Source organism: Protopterus annectens, chromosome 9.part0 (assembly GCF_019279795.1).
Source record: "Protopterus annectens isolate FY-2018-M chromosome 9.part0, PAN1.0, whole genome shotgun sequence".
Taxonomy (NCBI): domain Eukaryota; kingdom Metazoa; phylum Chordata; order Ceratodontiformes; family Protopteridae; genus Protopterus; species Protopterus annectens.
Genome location: NC_056743.1, coordinates 457,778,911 through 457,799,265, shown reverse-complemented (window position 1 = coordinate 457,799,265; position 20,355 = coordinate 457,778,911).

Sequence of the window (20,355 nt, the reverse complement as noted above, 5' to 3'; positions counted from 1 at the left end):
GAGTAGTTTAAGCACCCCCCCCCCCCACGCCAGCACTAGGCCCTAGGCAGTCACCTTGTGCTGGATCTGGCTCTGTGTGTGCGGGATGCAAGGTGGATGTGAGGGGATACATATTGTATATTTATGATATGCATATATGAAATGTATGAGTGATGTATGTAGTATGTGTGCCTGGGATATAGGTTGCATATGTGCATGATGGATGCTTACATTAGTATGCTGCTATCTGAAAAAAGTATAATGGGTGAAACCTCATAGTGAAGAAATGAGTAGTTTCAGTCAGTTGTATTCAGAGTTACACACTGTTATTGATTTTAAGGAGTTAAATAATTTGTGCAGACATCTGTACATTTTATGGAATGTGACTGGCACAGATTCAGCTCGCTATTACTTTTATAGGACAGCACCCTGTCCATCTCCATGCTTTTCATCTTAACTCTTTTACATTACCTTCTCTCAAGGATTTATATCTGTGCAGATGTTCTGATACTTTATGTTGATATTAGATTTAAAGTACATTGAGATTATATGATGATGAACATTGTTTTTAACCTGCAAGATCACAACATGACATCAGGCATGAAACAGCTCCTGTTACTATCTAAAATTACCTTCAATTCCTTAGAGCTACAAAATATTTACAAGATGGTCATATCACTTGTTACTCGATGGCATGATGTCTATTTGATTGCATTAGGATTGCAGAATTAAAGTCAAGTAAAAATTCAGACTTTTATGCTAGTGGCAGGCCCTTTTACTATGTAGTCTACAGTAAACTGCTTGCAGTAATGACTCATGTTCCCACTGCAACAGTACTTCATGTCATAAATGTGCTCTTGACCTGTAAGTAATGAACTGCATTCATGATCCATGGTAATGAATAGCATGTGTCTGCATTTATACAGCAACACAGTGGCTGGTGTCATCCCATGTTACTTATACCTCTGGTATTGATGAGGTTCATTATTTGGATGTTTGTATTAGGAAGGATTAGCGAAACCACAGGTATACATCACAGGTGTACCAGAAAAAATGTTTTTCCAATTCCTATTTACACTATGACAGTAACCACCCCTTCTTTCAAAAATGAAACATAGTAAAGGGCCAGATGATCAGGATAGTATGTACGACATCAGAAAAGGAAGAATTAATTAAGGAATAGGACTATGTTCAAACCTTGTTTTTACAAAGAGGTTATCCAGAGGATCTTACAAAATCTATTAAAGTTGAAATTCTCAATGGGTGGGGAACAAAGTACTTGCCACTTCTTAGACATGGTTTGGATGGTGGATTGATTAACACTATGGAAGGGAATACATCATGCCCTTCACACTTTGACTTTCGTGTACCACACTTAGTCATTACTTTTAATCGGGATACCAGTTGAGTAAAGAAGGCCATTAATAGTGTTTGGGACATGTTTAAAAGAATGCCAAACAGACTTGGGGTGTTCAGTAACCTGTTGCAATATACCTATAGGAGAGATTATAACCTTAAAGATATTTTTGAAAAGAAGAAGACACACAAGGATGGTGTCATGGTGGAAAAAAAGGGGAAACCACAGGTGTGGAAGGTGTTGCCAATGTACATTTTTAGCTAATGTAGATATGGTACATCTGCTCAGTTGGGCTTTGACATTAAGGACCTCAGGTTACTATACCTGTTTTACCAAAGGAGTGGTTTACCTTGCTTATTGTAATGCCTGTTGGGGGTTTTATGTGGGTAAAACTGAGAAGAACTTAAGGTGTAGGACATACCAACATATGTACGACATTAGATGAAGAAAAGACACCAATGCCTTGTTTAGGCATATTCTCCAATGTGATAGAGCTGATTTCAAATTTTGGGTTTCAGAGTGTGTTAAATATGATGACAGGGGAGGTGACTGGGAAGCCAGGCTTGAATTTAGGGAATTGATGTGGCGATTGCGCCTCAATGCCTGTGTCTTCCCAGGACTCAATGATCATACCTCTATTGTACCATCTTTAAAATTGAGAGTGGTTAAGTTGAAATGATTATTATTTACTTTTCTATATTTTATTTTAAAATTTGGAATTTTTTATATAAATTTATCTTTTATGAATATTTAAATGTAAATTTTTATAGTATTTTACATTATTTGTGTCACTGTTTGATTTACTTAGTTTTTAACCAATGAATGATCTTGTTTGATTATTTAAATGGAGAGGAAACACATTTTGTTGATTCTGATGAAGTTTCCTGTTTAGGAGATGGAAGCACTAAATCTTGCTTTGGTATTGGAATAAAGAGTGGATTAATATTGTGGTGTTTCATTTATTGTGGAGGGACAGCCTTTATTGGTACCTGCAACTGAAGAACTTTTGGTTTATTAGTTTGTGTCTTCCCTTTAGTTGTCCATTTCTTGTTACCCAACTATGATAAAGTAAAACAATGTTTATTGGAATGTTTTAAGTTAACACTTGAAGCTTACAGGAAAACAAAAGTTTTGAGTATAGACACAAACAGATGAAAATATATGAGATTATATTGCAGAGTTAAGCAATTATTTTCATAGGTGGGTGAGTGGGTGTCACGTCACCAATTTTGAAAGGCTGGCAAACCTTTTGGTGAGGGAACAATCCCTTAGCACTTTGCCTGAGGACATGAGACTCTGATTGGCAGACTGGGAGTGTAACTCTGCAGATAATCTGGGGAGAAAATGGGATCCATACTTAGCAAGCAGGGCGCCACTGCACAAGAAGGGGATACCCAGTGCTGAACATGGATATAAGGGAACCCATGGTGGGCAGCCTAAACCAACCCAACAGAGTTCACCAGTAACAGGGGAAGCCACTAGTGCAGGTACAAGGCCAGGATCAAGAGTTAGATGTTTTAAATGTAACCAGCAGGGCCATGAAGCATACAGATGTCCATGATGTCCATGGAAGCAAGGTGGGGAACAACAGGTGGGAAAGCCAGCAAGTGGGAATAATAGTACGAAAGTGGTAAGTTGTCTGGCGACAACAGGGGTACCAGCCTATCACCAGAGTTTATATCTTATCTTAGGGGATGGAAAACAGGCCACTGTTAAGGGAGACACAGCATCTGACATAACCATTATGAAGCCTGCAGTGGTTAAAGAGGAGCAGTACTTCTTTGGGCAGTCCACTCCAGTCAGAGCTTTAGGAAGGGACCCTATTCCAAATACTTTTGGCCAGGGTTCTCCTTGACTGGGAGGGTGGAAAAAGAAGCAAGCAGGTAGGTGTGTTTGAGAATATCCCTACAGATGTCTTGATAGGGAATGATTTTTTTAATGCAGTATCTTATGTGCATGCAGTTACATGTAGTCAGGCTTGGAGACAGGCATGTGGCTCTAATAGCCTGGGGGAGACCCAGACAGACTTCACACCTGAAGCCAGGCTGGTGAGGTGGCTATTTCAGGGAGGGAGCTACTCTGTAGCAATGATCCTGAAGGTGAGCCACAGCTGCTGGTAGCTGCTGATGTTTCCTTGGACAGAATGACTGCAAGGGGGGGGAGGTGCATGATAATGCCCAGGTTGACAGTGAGGCACTGCTGTCAGAGGATACCAGAATTACTGTGGAAGGGGAGCTGGGAAGGGTCACAGGTAGAGTTGAGTCAGGCTCAGCTCTTGGACCCTACACTAAGAGGCTTTAGGGAGGTAGCTAGGGAGGCACCTGATTCTCAAAGAAAGGAAGAGTCTGTATACTGGGACAAAGGGTTACTGCATAGAGAATGGACTGCTGAGGGAGGGCTAGAGGGTGAAGTAATACAGCAATTGCTAGTACCTAAAGCCTACTGTCGGGAACGTCTAGCCATAGCCCATGACATTCCTTTTGCAGGTCATATGGGCATAAAGTGTACCAAGAGAAGTGTTATGCAGAACTTTTATTGGCCTGGGATTGCAAGTGTTGGAAAAGGGTATTGCAGAACCTGTGAGCAGTATCAAAAAGTTGTTAAGGAAGGAGACAAGTTCATAGCTCCTTTGAGGCATTTGTCTGTGATTGAGGAACAGTTTCAGCAGGTAGCTATGGGTACTGTGTGGCCTCTGAGTTCTCCAAGTTCCACAGAGAATAAGTATGTCCTGGTGGTAGTAGATTATGCCACTAGATACCCTGAGGCAGTGCTTCTGTCCTCCATTGAGGCAGAGAAGGTGACAAATGCTTTGTTAGAGATTTTCAGCAGGGTAGGTTACCCAAGAGAAATACTGACTGGCATAGGTGCCATTTTCATGTCAGACCTGCTGGCTTGTCTGTGGAGCGTTGTGGAGTGAAGCAACTAAAGATCAGCTCTAGCACCCCCAGACTAATGATCTTATGGAGAGATTGAAGTCTACACTAAAGACCATGCTACAGGCATTTGCAGACCACTTTAGAGACAGTCGGACTAATATTTGCCCCATCTGCTGTTTATATGCAGAGAGGTACCCCAGGAATCCACAGGTTTTTCACCCTTTGAGTTGCTGTATGGGCATGGTGTGAGGGGACAATGCTTAGGGAGATGATGAGGAGAACCTGGCAGGAGATCAACAACAAAAAAAGGTCTGGTATGACAGGAATGCTCAAGCCTGAGAGTACACTGTGGGATAGCAAGTTATAAACTGTAGACAGCTTGGGAGGGACCCTTTGAAATGGTAAGAAATGTCAGTGATGTTAACTACATGGTAAAGCTGCTAGTCAGAGGCAGGAGCACAATTTGTACCACGTTGACATGATGACAACTTACCATGATAGGGGGAGCCTTGTGTTGAGTAGTTGCAGTGCATGGCAGGAGGAGACTGAGGGGGATCTATGGCTACATCTAGCCAGCCAGCAAAATGCCAAGATATTAAGGTGGAGCCTAGGGTTGCTGGCATATGACATGACAATGTAGCACCATAGTGTGGTTAGCAATGCCAGTGCAGATGGGATCTCAAGGCAAAGTATGGGTTAATGTGTTCCCAGACAGACTCATGTCCCTCAAACCATGTTTCTCAAGGGTCACTTGAAAACTAGCTTGAGTTTTCAAAGGGTATGTGAGGTGGTACCAGGTATGCCAGGAGAAGTAGGGTAGTATATGTGTAACATATGCCAGCATAGCTAGCTGGAGTTTTGTAAAGAATTATATGTCATTTGCATATCAGACTGATTTGTACAGATGCTTGTGTTGAAAATGTATTTGTAAAGATGCTTGTGTTAAAAAAATGCACCAACAGTAGGTCCTGCTGCTGGACAGAAAAGAAATACACCTGTATGTCAGACTGTATTGCAACTGTTGAAATGAATATGTTATATAACAGAGGATACTGGAAAAGAAGAAGTTAATCTCAGTCATCTCACTTTGAAAAATAGTCTGAAATTAAATTACTTGCTTTAGGTCAAAAAGATTGTATCTTACAGTTCTGACTGCAACCAGAGACAAAATGTCTGTGAAAACCAGAACTAGGAATCCTATTGTATTATCCGTGGGGAAGAACTAATTGCTACCCTGGAAGAATGGACATTTTTGAAATGGTTTTATAGTTTCCAAATGCTGTAACACATCTTAGCAAAGCTCTATATGTGTATGGTAACACATATGCACTAGATTCTGGTTCCGTTTCTAGTAAAGGGGTGGTGTGGGAACCAGGCGTCAGATGACCAGCTGTATGAGTTATCATTCTGTAATGCAGCACTGAAGTGATGTTTTAACACTAGCTGAGACAGAAGTCTGAGGGCAATCTATTTTTGAAACCTGACAAAGAAGGATCACTCACCCACTTCACCTTGCTTTGCTTTAGTAAGTAACCAGGGAATAGTAATTCTTTAGATCAGTCAGGAAAATATAGTGAGATTGGTTAAGTACTGTTTTTCTGTATCTGTGTGAACCTTTCCATATGTGTTATTTTTAAAATTTCCTGTGATTGAAACTCTGGTGTTTATTGTGAACAGATATTTAGTATTTTCATGTTCTTTTATTATTAAACATATTTAACCTTTTCATTGTGGCTGGTCTTTTATAGAATGTTTTTAGCCTTTGAGAGTACTTATATTTATTTGGTGACACTGTGGCCGCTTCTGAAAGCCTTGCTGCATTGGTCATACACTACCATTTGTATTAGTATTAATTTTACTCAGTATAATTGGGTACCCTTGTAAGAGTCTTAGGGTATTTGGCTTTGGAGTGTTCTGATGGCAGTATCTACCTTATAGTCTGGGCAGAGGGGACATAGCTGGTAAATCTGTGCCAGCCTTTCCCAGTTTTTTTTTTTTTTGTGTGTGTGTGTGTGTGTGTGTGTGTGTGTGTATCTGTGTGAAAATCAAATCTTAAAGAGTGTGTGTGTCAGCTGCTTGGAACAGGGATGCAGAGCACTGGTTTCATAGAGAGGGTGGTAAAGGACTTGGCTTGAAACACTCGGCTGAGGACTGAACTCTACAGCTGTGGTCAGTGCAGGGTCTTATTTGGGGCCTGCTGAGAGATAGGGAAATCCTAGTAACTGGTGTCATTCAAAGGGGATCCAGTTCTTGTCAGCCTGCGAAGCCATGGTCGATAAACCTCGCTGCTTTGCCACAGATGGTTTGCAACTGGCTACTCTAGGTTTTTGGCTATTACAAAGGCTCTTGCCTCCACCATAATGTCTTTTTAGGCAAGGTCTAGAAAGCAAAATTACCAACATGAAATTAACCAGTCAGAATAAAATAAGGGTCATGCTGCTAAATGCTAGGAGCTTAAACCAAAAACTGTACTCCCTGAAAGCACTTCTATCACTAGAAGATGTTGATGCCTGTGCAGTCACAGAAACCTGGTTCAAGGTCTCAGAGAGTACCTTCGGTCTTGCAAGGCTACAATGCCTTCCACACCTTTAGACCACAACATGAATGTTTGAAAACCAAAGGAGGCTGTGTTTTAATCTATATTACAGATAAATTCACCTCCCATCTAGTTAGACTGGATAACTCCATGGAGTTACTCCAGGTCCAGGTTACAGTGGGTAAGACCCTCATTCAAGTCATAGCCAGTTAGGATCCCCATCCATGGCTCATGATGCCCACGAAGCCTATTTGACAAAACTGGAGACAATCCAAATTTTACCAAACACACTGGTTATGAGGAATTTCAATTATCCTACCATCAACTGGGAAATGTATGCTAGCCTTAACTCGCTAGCACAAAAGTTCCTTGACTTTGTTAATTCAAATGCCCTGGAACAAACTGTCCATACCCCAACAAGGGGGACAAACATTATGGGTCTGGTCCTCACCAACATGACAAACAGATGCACTGCCACAACTGTTGGACCCTCATTAGTTAAAAATAACCACAAATCAGTTACCTTCAAGATGGCACTAACACCAGAACTCACAAAGGGTGAAATCAGACTAAAAAACCTCACCAAGGCAAACTATACCCTCCTAGGTGAAGGAATAAATGCATTCCAAGCCCCACCCCAAGCTGGAAGTGGAAACTATGCTGAAGCTTACACTAAAGCCCTGTACAATCACTTGCATAAGTGTATAAACTTGGCCGTACCAGAAAGAATCAAAGCCAGAGCCCCAAGTTAAAACAACCTGCCATGGTGGACCTCCAGCATCAACAAACTTTACAATAAATGCAAAAAGTTGCTGTCCAAGAAAACAAAGACAAGGCACCAACAATGGAAAAACACCCTCAACAGGCAAATAAGACAACTTGTTAAATCCTTCAAGGGTTCCCTTGAGAAAAACTTAGCAAGTACAGCCAAGGATAACCATAAGCTTACAGCTATGTACACAACCTAAACAGTAGGGCCCAAGCGTGTGCATGTGCAGAACTAGTGAGCAATGGTATCACACACACTGTCCCTAGAGAGATAGCAAATTTGCTATCAGATAGGTTTGGTGAAAATTTCACTTCTTTATCCCCTCCTAAATTTACAACAAACCTTCCCCCAGCCTACATAGCTGAAGAGCAGGTCCTCAATGCCTTGTCCAAGGCAAAAGACACAGCTAATATGGGACCAGATGACTTCCCAGGCTGTCTTCTAAACAAGCTAAAACATGAACTAGCATCACCACTAAGTACCCTTTTCAATCATAGCCTAATCACAGGCTTTGTTCCTGTGGAATGGATAACAACAGCAGTTATTCCCCTCCACAAAGGTGGCCTAGCAACAGACCCAGGGAATTACAGACCCATAAGCCTGAACAGTCTCATCTGTAAGGCCATGGAACATATCATTATGGACCTCATAAATAAAGACATAGGTAACCTCCAAAACCTGGATTCTACCCAATTCAGCTTTGTGAAAGGCAAATCCTGCCTCTTAAATCTGGTGGATTTCTTTGAAAATGTGACCAAGACAACTGATGAGGGCAAATCTGTGCACACAGCATACCTTAACCTGGCAAAGACTTTCAACACAATCCCACATTCAGGCATTCTTGAAAAACTTAGCAAACTGAATGTAAAACCCTTCATTGTAAGATGGCTTGCCAAATGGCTCAGAAACTGGGCACAGTATCAAAGTGGGTGACTCCACATCAACTAGCAGACTTGTTACCAGTGGGGTGCCACAGGGGTCAGTGCTGGGCCCCCTACTCACTGGTATATACTTCTCAGACGCTGAGGACAGAACTAAGGGGTTTTGGCTGACCAAGTTTGCAGACGACTGCAAACTAGGTGCAATCATTGAATCCCCAAATGATGTCAGTATACTCCAGAAGGGTCTCATACAGACTAATGACTGGCGTATTAGTCGTGGTCTCAAATTGAATGCAAAGAAATGCATCATCATTTCTTTCTGCACAAACAATGTCCTCTCACACTATGAAATCAATAACAATACGCTAAGTACCCATGAAGTGGTAAGGGACCTAGGATCACATGTTAACTGCTACCTTAACTTCAACCACCATGTGTCTACTGTAGTAAGGAAAGCTTTCTACATAGCATACTTGATTAGTAAAGGCATTACCTCAAGAGCAAAAGAAGTTATAACCCCCCCCATACTCGGTACTTATCTGACCCATATTGAGCGTAATGCCCCATTTGGCATGTACCATACTAAGCACCTACAGCAATTACAGAGACCTCAGAGGTTTGTAACAAAGAAGATCAAGGGGCTCCTGCATGTGCCTTACGTAGACCAACTAAAGTCCCTGTCACTATACTCTTATAGACTTCTTAGAGGAGACTTATGTCAGGCCTAGAGAACAATCCAAGACTCAAACCTAATGAACTTGCTGCATATCCATAAATCAAATGGGACTAGGGCTACCCATTCCAGGGACCTAAATATGTCCTGCGACTTAAATAGGATATGCTGGAGGGACAGATTTATCTCCCAGCAACTGCTGCATCTTTGGAATAGGCTACCAATTCATATGAAACAGAACAACTCTATGACACTGTTCAAGAGGAACTTGGACAAGTGTATGGGGCACTGTAAATTCTTCAATGAACAAGCCCTCGCAAGTACGGCAAGGTGCAAGGTCCAAAAAGGTTCCAAAATCCAGTTCACCACAAAAAACAACCAGCACACACAATTCAGCTCTCCGACAATTATTTAGTACTGCTCCATTAATTCAGCTAGAGAGAAAAACATAATGACACATCACCAAAGGTGAAAAATTGCATACCAGTTTCAATATGTATGCCTTCTTCAGTGTATTAACAAAAAACAAACACTGCAGCTGAAATATTTATCCATACCACTGAATGTGATTGGTTCCTACAAATGATCATTTAATCCTGGTGGAAACAAAATACTCAACATAATAATCAAGTACTTCTCTTTCTTATTTAATATAGAATGCCAACTCAACTTATTAATTTTATTCAAAACTATCTTATCAATAATTACAAAATTACATCTGGCAGATGTATTTTAGTGGTATCCTTATATAATGCATTTGATGCTTATTTACATCGAATGTCACTTATATGTTCAGAAATACATAACTTTAATGGACGTGAAGTTTGATCCACATAAAATGTGGAGCAAGTACACATAGCTAAGTATATAACCCAGTGAGAAGTACAATTCCCATACACATTAATATTGAAAACATTATATGTATTTTTCTATGTAAATTGTTTGCTTTTACAGAGGTATTTACAAAAACTACAGTTCCTACATAGATAGCAACCTAACAGCAATCCACCATCATGTTATTTCTTATAAAATGTTTTTTTTTTATAATGGCTAAACTAACTACTCAAAGTTTTCCCCTTTCTAAATGAAAAGAAGCATCTTGAATGTATCATGTCTCTTAATCGATCATCCATTAATAAAATATTCCAATGTTTTTGAATAAAATCCAGAAAGAAATTGGTATTTTTCCAAAACTAGGAGTTATTCTCAGTTGTTCTATATTTTTCTTCTTCACTCTATATTGTAATACCACTGATCTATCACTATTAGTAACACTAGTTAGTAGCTGTGCCACATTACTATGTTTATAACCCCATTCACAAACTCTCTCAATCAAATCCAGTTGACATTTGACCAACTCCTGATCTGAAAAACAAATTCTCCGTATTCTTAAAAAACGGTGATTTCAGAATAGCAATGTCTTTCGGCTACTCCCATTAGGGGTCACCACAGTGGATCACTGGTCCACAGATTGATTGGCAGTGGAGTTTTTACAGTGTTGAGTTGCCAACCCAGCGTCCAACCGTCACAGAAGGTGCACACACACACACACACACACACACACACACACACACACACACACACACACACACACACACACAATCTTATTCAGTTTAACCATTTAGTGATAGAAGCAGAAGTGATGCCTGCAAAATATATGCAAATAAACTAACAGACATTTCTTATTACTGTTTCTCTATTTTTATAAGATTAATTTTAGTTAAGAGAAAAATCCTTTTTGTTGATGTTGGCAACAGAGCAGCTACACAATGAGTAAGTGTTCAAATAACAGGCATATTCATTGAAGGAGGTCACTGTAGTTAGAAGTTGACTTTAATCCTGCGATAGAAGTCTCTGAGCTGAGTATTATAACACTGAAGTTGCTGGAGGCAAAGATCCATGCATACCTGATGGGAGTCTTGCCCCCTCCCGAAGAACAGGCCATGTCAAAAAGCAAATTAATTGTATCATTTTTTTATTAGTTCTCATTTTGTAAGTATTGGCTTACAAGAACTCATATGGAACTACTGATTTTTATGAGCAGAAGTTGTATATTCTTTCAGATGTGTTTTTGTTTTATACTTAATATTTTATTTTATTTATTTTTATTTTATTTACCATTTACTGACTGGGTTAGCCTAGTTGGCAAGCAGCTTCTTTTCAAAGGAGTGTCAAGAAGGTATTCATATCGACTAGTGGAAATTTGGCCAGGGCAGTGATGAACTTCTACTACTCGTCTCGATAAGTGCCATTAGATCTTTCCCATCTACCTAAACTACCACTAACTCACAAAGATGGGATGTTGGCATGATGTGTCAGCTGATGGATGGATTCTGACCAGATTGCTAGGTGCTTTATTTTCACTTTCCAGATTACCAAATGGCAGGGCAGGGGATTGCCCAGAGAAGTGACAAAGGATGATATGCTAGGATACCTGAGGGAATCAGGTACTTTCGTGGCACACAAAGTTTGTGTTGCTGAGTCTCCTATTAAGAAAGATGACCCCTTCTAAAACTGTAGATGGCTGCAGAATGAAGAAGTGTCATGTTTATAAAAAATCTCAGAGAAAGGTGCAGCCTGCAAGTCAAAACAGACAGGTATTAGAAGCATTGCCGAACAACAGGCCTGATGCTCCAAATGGAGAAAACTGAAAATTGGACATAGCAGAAACTGGTATGGCAGAATTTTTTCCAAGGCAAAATAATTCACTTTAATGGCTCAACAATGACAGACTAAGCCACTTTCTGGCAGCATCACAGAATGCAAAAGGTTAAACCCTGTCTCTCTGTCTGGGCCCGGTGATGTCTGACACCACTTTAATGTCTGAGTGGTTGTGCTTCAGACAGTCTCTTAAAGTGCAGACTTGGATAACATCCTTCTATGACCTGCAAACATTGTTGCTAAAGAGTCCATTTCAGCTAACAAGGCTGTTACTAATGCTATTTTGTCCAATAATGATTTTGAAAAGGCTTAAGGAAATGTAATGATTGAACTAAGGTGAGACTTATCTAACAGGACTGAGGCTGATACATTTCAGTACCAACAGAACAGAATGGGTGTTCTGCTGTGCAGTCATTGTAAAAGGTGGGACAGGAGTTTACACAGATAAAACAAATAGTTCAACCTCAGGTTCTCAGGCACAGGAGCAAGGAAAGTAAAGCCACGTGCAAGAGATTGCTGAAAAGTTACAGTATAATACCCAAACGAGTGTGCAATCAAATGTGCACAAAACAAGCAAACAAACGATTTACAAAACAACACTTTTAAGACGACAGGGAATATCAGAGCATGCAGACAATTTCCAATCACTCTTAGTGATGACATCTTTGCTGTTTTCAATTATGGCTAAAGACACCAACACGCCATTTTTGGTGGACATTAAATCAGATGTCATTTATGTAGTTATGGGCTGTCTCCACATATCAGAATCACTTCATCATTATCAATTTGGTTCTTAGATGACAGAAATATGATTTTCCAAGCAACAACGAGGAAAAGAAGATTGTTAATTCAATTAAGTTGTGATGTTAGTGTTCTGGGACGTACAGCCATCAGTCTGTTTATTTATTGACATTTGTTAACCGGGTTAGTCCAGCTGGGCTTTTGGCCCATTTTCAGTGGAGGCTCGAGGAGAAAAGCTCCAAGAAATACAGTAACAAAACAAATTTAGCTATTGTGTTATACATTGTTGGTAAAAAAAAATACATTTTAGTAATGAAACATTCAAGACATTGAGTTATGCAGACATTATAATATTCAATGCATACATTGTAGCACACAATTATCTTATTTGGTTTGGCTTAATTTAAAGGGGAGGAGAATAAAAAATAACAAGATAGAGTTATTTGCATATTTACAGATAGTAAGGTTTGAGCCATTTTTAAGGTAACTAAAGTATAGAGAGGTATTAGCAGTAGAGGAATTTCTGATGTTCAGACTATATATATATATATATATATATATATATATATGGGTCTACCTGACAACACCGACACATCACAACACCGACAATGAAATCACCGACACCACATAACCGACATTTCACAAACACGAAACCTCACATGCCCGACACACCATAATACCGACAATCAACAAACAAAACATATCCCCTGTCCAAAAAGCACACACACAGCACAAGCACATCAAAATCCTTACAAACCCACACTAAACCTCACATACACAACTATCTACAACCTTAACCCAAACCCTAACCCTAAGGTCCGTCACTATCGCACACTCACCTAACCCGCGCCCTAACCCTAACTCACTTAACCCGCCCCTAACCCAAAGACTATCACTACCGCACACTTACCTAACCCGCGCCCTAACCCTAACTCACTTAACCCGCCCCTAACCCAAAGACTGTCACTATCGCATACTCACCTAACCCGCGCCCTAACCCTAACTCACTTGACCCGCCCCTAACCCAAAGACTATCACTACCGCACACTTACCTAACCCGCACCCTAACCCTAACTCACTTAACCCACCCCTATCCCTACAGACCATCAATATCGCACACTTACCTTACTCGCACCCTAACGTCCGTCACTACTGCATACTTACGCAGCCTTTTCCCATGTCGGTGTTTTCAGCGTCGGTGTTTTCATCCAACGGTCTTCTCACTTGTCGATCTTCTGGCGTCGGTGTTCTCATTGTCGGCGTTCTAAGCTGTCGACGTTGTCAAGGTAGATACACTATAAGGTGTACTTAGATGTAATAGAGGGGAGGTTAACAGTACGTATAGTAGAAATGTAATAAGCAATAATGATATGAGGTTCAAGGTAATTGAGGTGGGAAAGCTAAGATAAGAGAGGGAGGGGTTAAGTTGTGGTTGTACAGCAACAAATTTTGGAGCTAAGTAGATGGAGTTTAAGAGATGCACATTTTATCCAATATGAGATATAATTTTCTAAAATGTATTGCCTTAAAGGTTATTGTTTCCTATAAGTAATCAAGTCTTTTATAAAGACTGACTCTTTATTTTCTTTTACCTCTATCAAGAAGCTGAGGAAAAAGTAAAGGCACTTAATTTTTTGACATGAAATACCTGATCCCTATGGCTTGGGGAATCGTCACAGTAGATTAGTGTTACGTTTTAATTTTTCTATTTTATATTTGAGATGTAGGACAGGAGAAATGGCTTTAGTGCATCTTTTTTACCCTTTTTTCATCTTTCAGATTTGATAATGTGCTCATATTGTTTGCTGATGGGGGAGTTTTTGGGGGGCAGGCTCTTTGCTGCATGAGTTCCTTTCACTGTAAGTAGTCTGAATCATACTATAAAGAAAATGAATCTAATGAAATATGTTTAGTATAGCAGTTCAAGGTCCACTTGTCTCCAGGAAGTGCATCTAAATCCTGCCAGTATAACATACTATTGTCTTACAAAGGTTTTAAATAAGTAGCTGCGTACTCATTGAGTAACACGTCTGCGGGAATGGCTGTTGTCTTTCACAGAACTGACTACAAAGTGTTATTGTATAAAGATGCTGAAGACAGAATTTTACTTTTAAGAGGTCAATCCTTAAGCTTTACCCTTGTACTCAGGTGTGTATTTGCCCCTTTTTGAGGTATGGTATGTCCTTTAACATTAAAAAGTAAAAACAAATCTCCAGTGAGCTTAACTGGGAAGCCTTCACAGACAAAAGAACAAAGTAGCAAAAAATGAACAAAATCCCAGTGGCAAGGCTGAAGTAAAGTCCTTTAATAAAACCACATTATGTACAATTTAAAACTGACAATTAGCCTATCAAATAAAAACAATAATTACCGAAGCAAATCCTTGCACTTCAGCACAGGTTTTAAAGAAACCTTACCATTTAGTCCAGTTTCTTATCAGCCAAAAATTTTAAAATCCAATGTACCTCTCTCTCCTCGGAAAAATTCCTGAGGCCCCCCCCCCCCATGAGTCCTTTGATATAACGTCTACTGCTTTGAAACCAAAACTATGTGTAAAACCAGACTGTAATGCATGTTTTGCCAAGGCATTAGTGGAATCACCTTTCCTAATTGCATAAATATGTTCCCTAATCCTCAGGAATTTTACCAAGGAGAGAGAGTTAAACTGGATTTTAAAATTTTTGGCTGACAAGAAACCTGGACTAAATGGTAAGGTTTCTTTAAAACCTGTGCCGAAGCCCAAGGATTTGCCTAAGTAAATATTGCTTTTATTTGATAGGCTAATTGTCAGTTTTAAATTGTATATAATGTGATTGTGTTATCTGAAATGTTTTTCTGAAGAAGCACTTTGTGCGAAAGCGCTCACTTGTTTTATACCTGTTACTGTGTGGTTTTATTAAAGGACTTTACTTCAGCCTTGCCTCTGGGATTTTGTTCATTTTTGCTACTATGTCATTTAACATTGCCAGTGATTTCAGTTTCACTTTAAAAAGGCTAAACCCTAAGAGGAATAAAGGCAAAGGCTCAGCAGCGTGCCCATTCAAGGTGGAATGGCACGCATTGATACACTCCCTAAGGGGAGGTATGGTCCAAAGAGGGGCATTTCCCTCTGACGTAATCAAATGCAGGGGAGCATGGAAAGGGAGTGGGTAGGTCATAAGAAAAATCCCCCCAGATAAAAGCAGAGATGAGCCAAGTCTCCAGGACATGCTCAAGATCCATGACTGGTCTCAGGGATAACAGAGGAAGTCTAGAAGCTGAAGAGTAGGTGTGGACATTGGGTACTGGGGGCCAGGCTGGTAAGCAAGAGGTCTGAGAAGATCAAAAAAATTGTTCTAGTAAATATGTAGCCAAAGTATCGCTTTTTTAAATAGAACTTCATATATGCACTGCATCAATGATGGGGGCTTTATTGTTTCAGAGAGAATTAAGTCCTTAACTTTGATCCAGATTAATTCGGGCAAGAAGAAAGAAGAAATGCACTGAATGGTGGTCAGAAAATTTGTTCAATATGTTCCTTAGAACCTCTTTTTACCCAGCCATAAATATCATGATAATAGTTTGTAAAATTTTTGCTGTCTTAAGAACTAGTTACTAATTTCTCATTGGCAAGCATAGCTTGAATAAGCATAGATACTAGACCCTTTAAAAAACAAATTTCACCAAAGAACTAACCTTTTTGTTCTAAATTCAAATAGGGCTACTTCCTATGCCTGGAACTAGTCATGACATATTGCTTTGGAAAGGTTTGGTTAATATAGTTTTGGATCTGACCTCTTGGCAGAATGGATTTTTCATAATTTAATACCTTCTCATAGTGTCTGATAATAACTGAAATACAGTATAACATTAAAAAATCCTATGCCAAAGTATCTATGTGAGCTTTTGTTGGATTCTTGGGTTTTCTCTGACATCCTGGTTTAAAAGCCCACATTTGCACTTGCTTCTCACCTTTCCTATAACTAGTATAGTCCAGATACATATTTGCTGTATCCAGGACTGTTTGTAAGCTTTCTGAACCCCCCAAGACTTTCTGTGTTGGAAGGAAGCCTTCTAGCTCGTCAGTGGGAGTGGTAAGCACTAGGTAGCCTATTTACCACAAGAGGAGTGGCTTCTGGACCAGAAATTGCAGCTTATTGGTGGTTTTGGGCAGTTTTTCCATCTCTTTCAACTTTCTGGTCTAAAAGCCCATGTTTGCGCTTTTCCCTTCTTTCCTGTAACTAGTCTAGTCATGATACAGACTTGCTCTATCCAGGACTGTATGTAAGCTTCTGAGCTCCCCATGCTTTTCTGTGTTGGAGGGAAGCCTTTTAGCTTATCAGTGTTTGTAAGCTTCTGAGCAGTGCCAAAGTCTGCTCTTCGATTTTTCCCTTAGATCTGCTAGTTCTCTCCTCTCCTGCACTTTTAATAGCTTATTAGTCTAGCACTTTACCAGACTTCTTGTAGCAATTATTGTAGCACACAAAAGTGCTAACAGCAATAAATGTTCTACAAGGAAACAGCTGCAGTACTTATCATTAATGCCCACCCCTCCAGGCATGTCTAAAGATCAGTTCCTTGTGCTTTCTCCTATTACCTCGGTGAACTTGGGCATCCTGAGGCAATGTAGCAACTGCCTAATGTACACCTAACAACCCTCTCCTCCTCCTAACACTCAGACTTGTGAGAAATGCACTTATATATCCAAATTGGAAGCCACACACTCTCCGGCCAAGACCGGAATAGCTGGTCAAGATTAGAAGGGCAACACTTGCACCACACCACAATGAACATAAAACTCTCCAGAACACACACCAGCACTGCTTTCACATAAAAACACAAACCACACACCCACCTTCATGGAGGCTCTCAATAAAAATTTACCTAAACAGCAGAGACCTCCAAGGCAGAAATGCACTCGACCACAACACAGCACTAATCACGAGACACATAACTCTCCTAAACAGTGTGCCACTCCACCAAAGCCACTAAGGCAAAACACCATGCCCAACATACTAGTCATAGGTGACTTGATAGTGAGGCACACTGATGTCCCACTCACTAGGTTAAATAAGGAGAAAGTAACAGTCAGCTGCCTGTCAGGTGCCAGGATATGCCACATAATGTACGGACTCAGGTCCCTCAGCAACAGGTACAAATATGACTCTGTCACACTGTACATGTGGGTGTGAATGACCTGAGACATACCTCCCTGGACTACATGAAAAGAGACATGGAGGAGCTCTCGGATTATGTAGTCCAGGCGGGTATGACCCTACCCTGAGCAGCATCCTACCATCACCCAGAATGATACCACAGTACAAGCAGAAAATTATTGATTTCAACAATTGGCTAAGTTTCTGGTGTCATTCTAAGGGGATCCAGTATCTGTCTGCTTGGGAATGACATGACTGACAGACCTCAATGCTTTGCCAGAGATGGCCTGAATCTGTCACCCCTGGACTTCCAGATATTGGCCAAGGCTCTTTCCACCCCTACAGTGCCTTTTTTAGGTGGTGTTCCAAAGACCAAATTACCACTATAACAGCTACAAACAAATGCAATCTGAGGGTCATGCTACTCAACGCTAGAAGTTTAAATCTCAAAATGCTCTTGCTCGAAGCACTCCTTAAAATGGAGAACATTGACATTTGTGCTGTAACAGAGACCTGGTTCAAGGCAGCAGAAAGCATCTCTGCACTACCAGGCTATACCTCATTTCACACCTTCCGGCCCCAGAACTTGGACCGAAGCTCCAAAGGCAATGAAGTTTCCATATTTATAAAGGATGTGCACACCTCCAGACTGGTAGCCCAACATAATGCATCAGAGGTACTTAAGGTGCAGCTAACAATGGGTAAGACAGCGATTCAGGTCATAGCCTGCTATAGGTCCCCAACCATGTCCCAAGACTCACACTCCATGCACCTAAGCACCCTAGAGAATATTAAGGTCCAACCTAACACTCTCATACTGGGCAACTTCAACTACCCCTCCATTAACTGGGAAAACTACGCATGTACCAATACACTTGCCCAACGTTTCCTGGAATTCATTAATTCCAATGCCCTGGACCACCTCATTCTTACCCCCACTAGAGGTAGCAACATCCTTGACCTGGTCATTACTAACATGGGCGACTGTTGCGCTACACCAATAGACAACTCCTCCCTGGTTAGATCCGACCACAAACTAATCACCTTGGAAATCCACATCCCTCCCACCTCCCTCAAAAAGGTAACCACCATGAAAAACTTCTCCACAGCTAACTTTGGGCTCCTAAAAACAGAAGTGGCTAACTTCACTGCACCCATGCAAATGGAGAATAGTTGCATGACCGCTGAAACATACACCAATGCACTGTAAACACGTACACAAATGTATGGATCTCGCCATACCCAATAGAATCAAGATGCTCTCCTCCAAAAAAAGGAAGCCAATCTGGTGGTCCCCTGCCATAAACAAACTCTACAACAGAAGGAGAAAACTGATGCAGAATAAAGTGAAGTCCCAAGACTGGAAAAGCTCCCTTATCAGCCTCAACAAAAAGTCGAGATCCCTCATAAAATCTTCTAAAGGTAGCTATGAAAACAGAATTGCAGCAGATAGTAAAGACAACCACAAGGCCTTCTATAGTTATGTAAAGAATCTCCACAACAATACCCAGATTTGCTCTGAGCTACTGCACAATGATACCTCCTATACTGAGCCAACAGATATTGCCAATATACTGGCCGACAGATTCAGTGCCAACTTTACCCCTCTCTCCCTCAAAGGACCAATCACAATACCAGTTAAAACAGCACTGTTCAAGGCCAAGAATACAGCTTCTATGGGACCTGGCAATATCCCTGGATGTGTTCTACATGAACTACAGAGTGAACTGGCACCTCACCTGTGTGCCCTGTTCAATCACAGCTTCACCTCAGGCTTTGTCCCTAACAAATGGCGCACTGCTACAATCATCCCTCTCCACAAAGGAGAAGCGACTACAGACCCTGGGGACTATCTCCCTGTTAGCCTGACGAGTCTGATATGCAAAGCTATGGAATGCATCATCATGGACCTAATAAACAAGGATAGAGGGAATCTTGAAACTCTGGATCCCACACAGTTTGGTTTTGTGAAGGGTAGATCATGCCTGCGCAACTTGGTCAACTTCTTTGAGTTAGTCACCAGAGCTGTGGATGAAGGCAAGGTGGTTTATACAGCCTACCTTGATCTGGCCAAGGCCTTTGATACCATTCCCCACTCAGGAATGATAGAAAAACTCATTAAGCTATGCATCAACCCCTATATCACTAGGTGGTTTGCAAATTGGCTCACAGATAAACCCACAGTGTGAAAGTAGCTGACACCAAGTCAAACTGCCGAGCAGTCACGAGTGGAGTCCCACAGGGATGGTCTTGGGTCCTCTCCTGTTTGGTATCTACTTCTCTGAAGTCCAGGCCAACACAAAGGGACTCTGGCTGACAAAGTTTGCAGACGATTGCAAGTTGGGAGCTATTATTAACTCCGCAAGTGATGCTGACATCCTACAGAAAGGCCTCACTGAGACCAACGACTGGTGTCAGAACCATGGCCTTAAGCTCAATGCCAAAACATGTGTCATCATCCCCACTGGGAAAAACCTGCTTCTCATCAATTACCACATCGATGGTAGTTCACTGAACAGAGAAGCCATTATAAGAGATCTGGGAACACAGGTTGACAGAAACCTGTCTTTTGATCACCACATTGCCACTGTGGCCAGAAAGTCCTTCTATGTGGCACATCTCATTACTAAGAGTTTTGCATCCAGGAAGAAAAAAGTCATTGTCTCCCTCTACTCTTCCCTCATTAGGCCAATCATCAAGTACAATGCCCCATTTGGCATGTACCTCACTAGACACCTGCAACAACT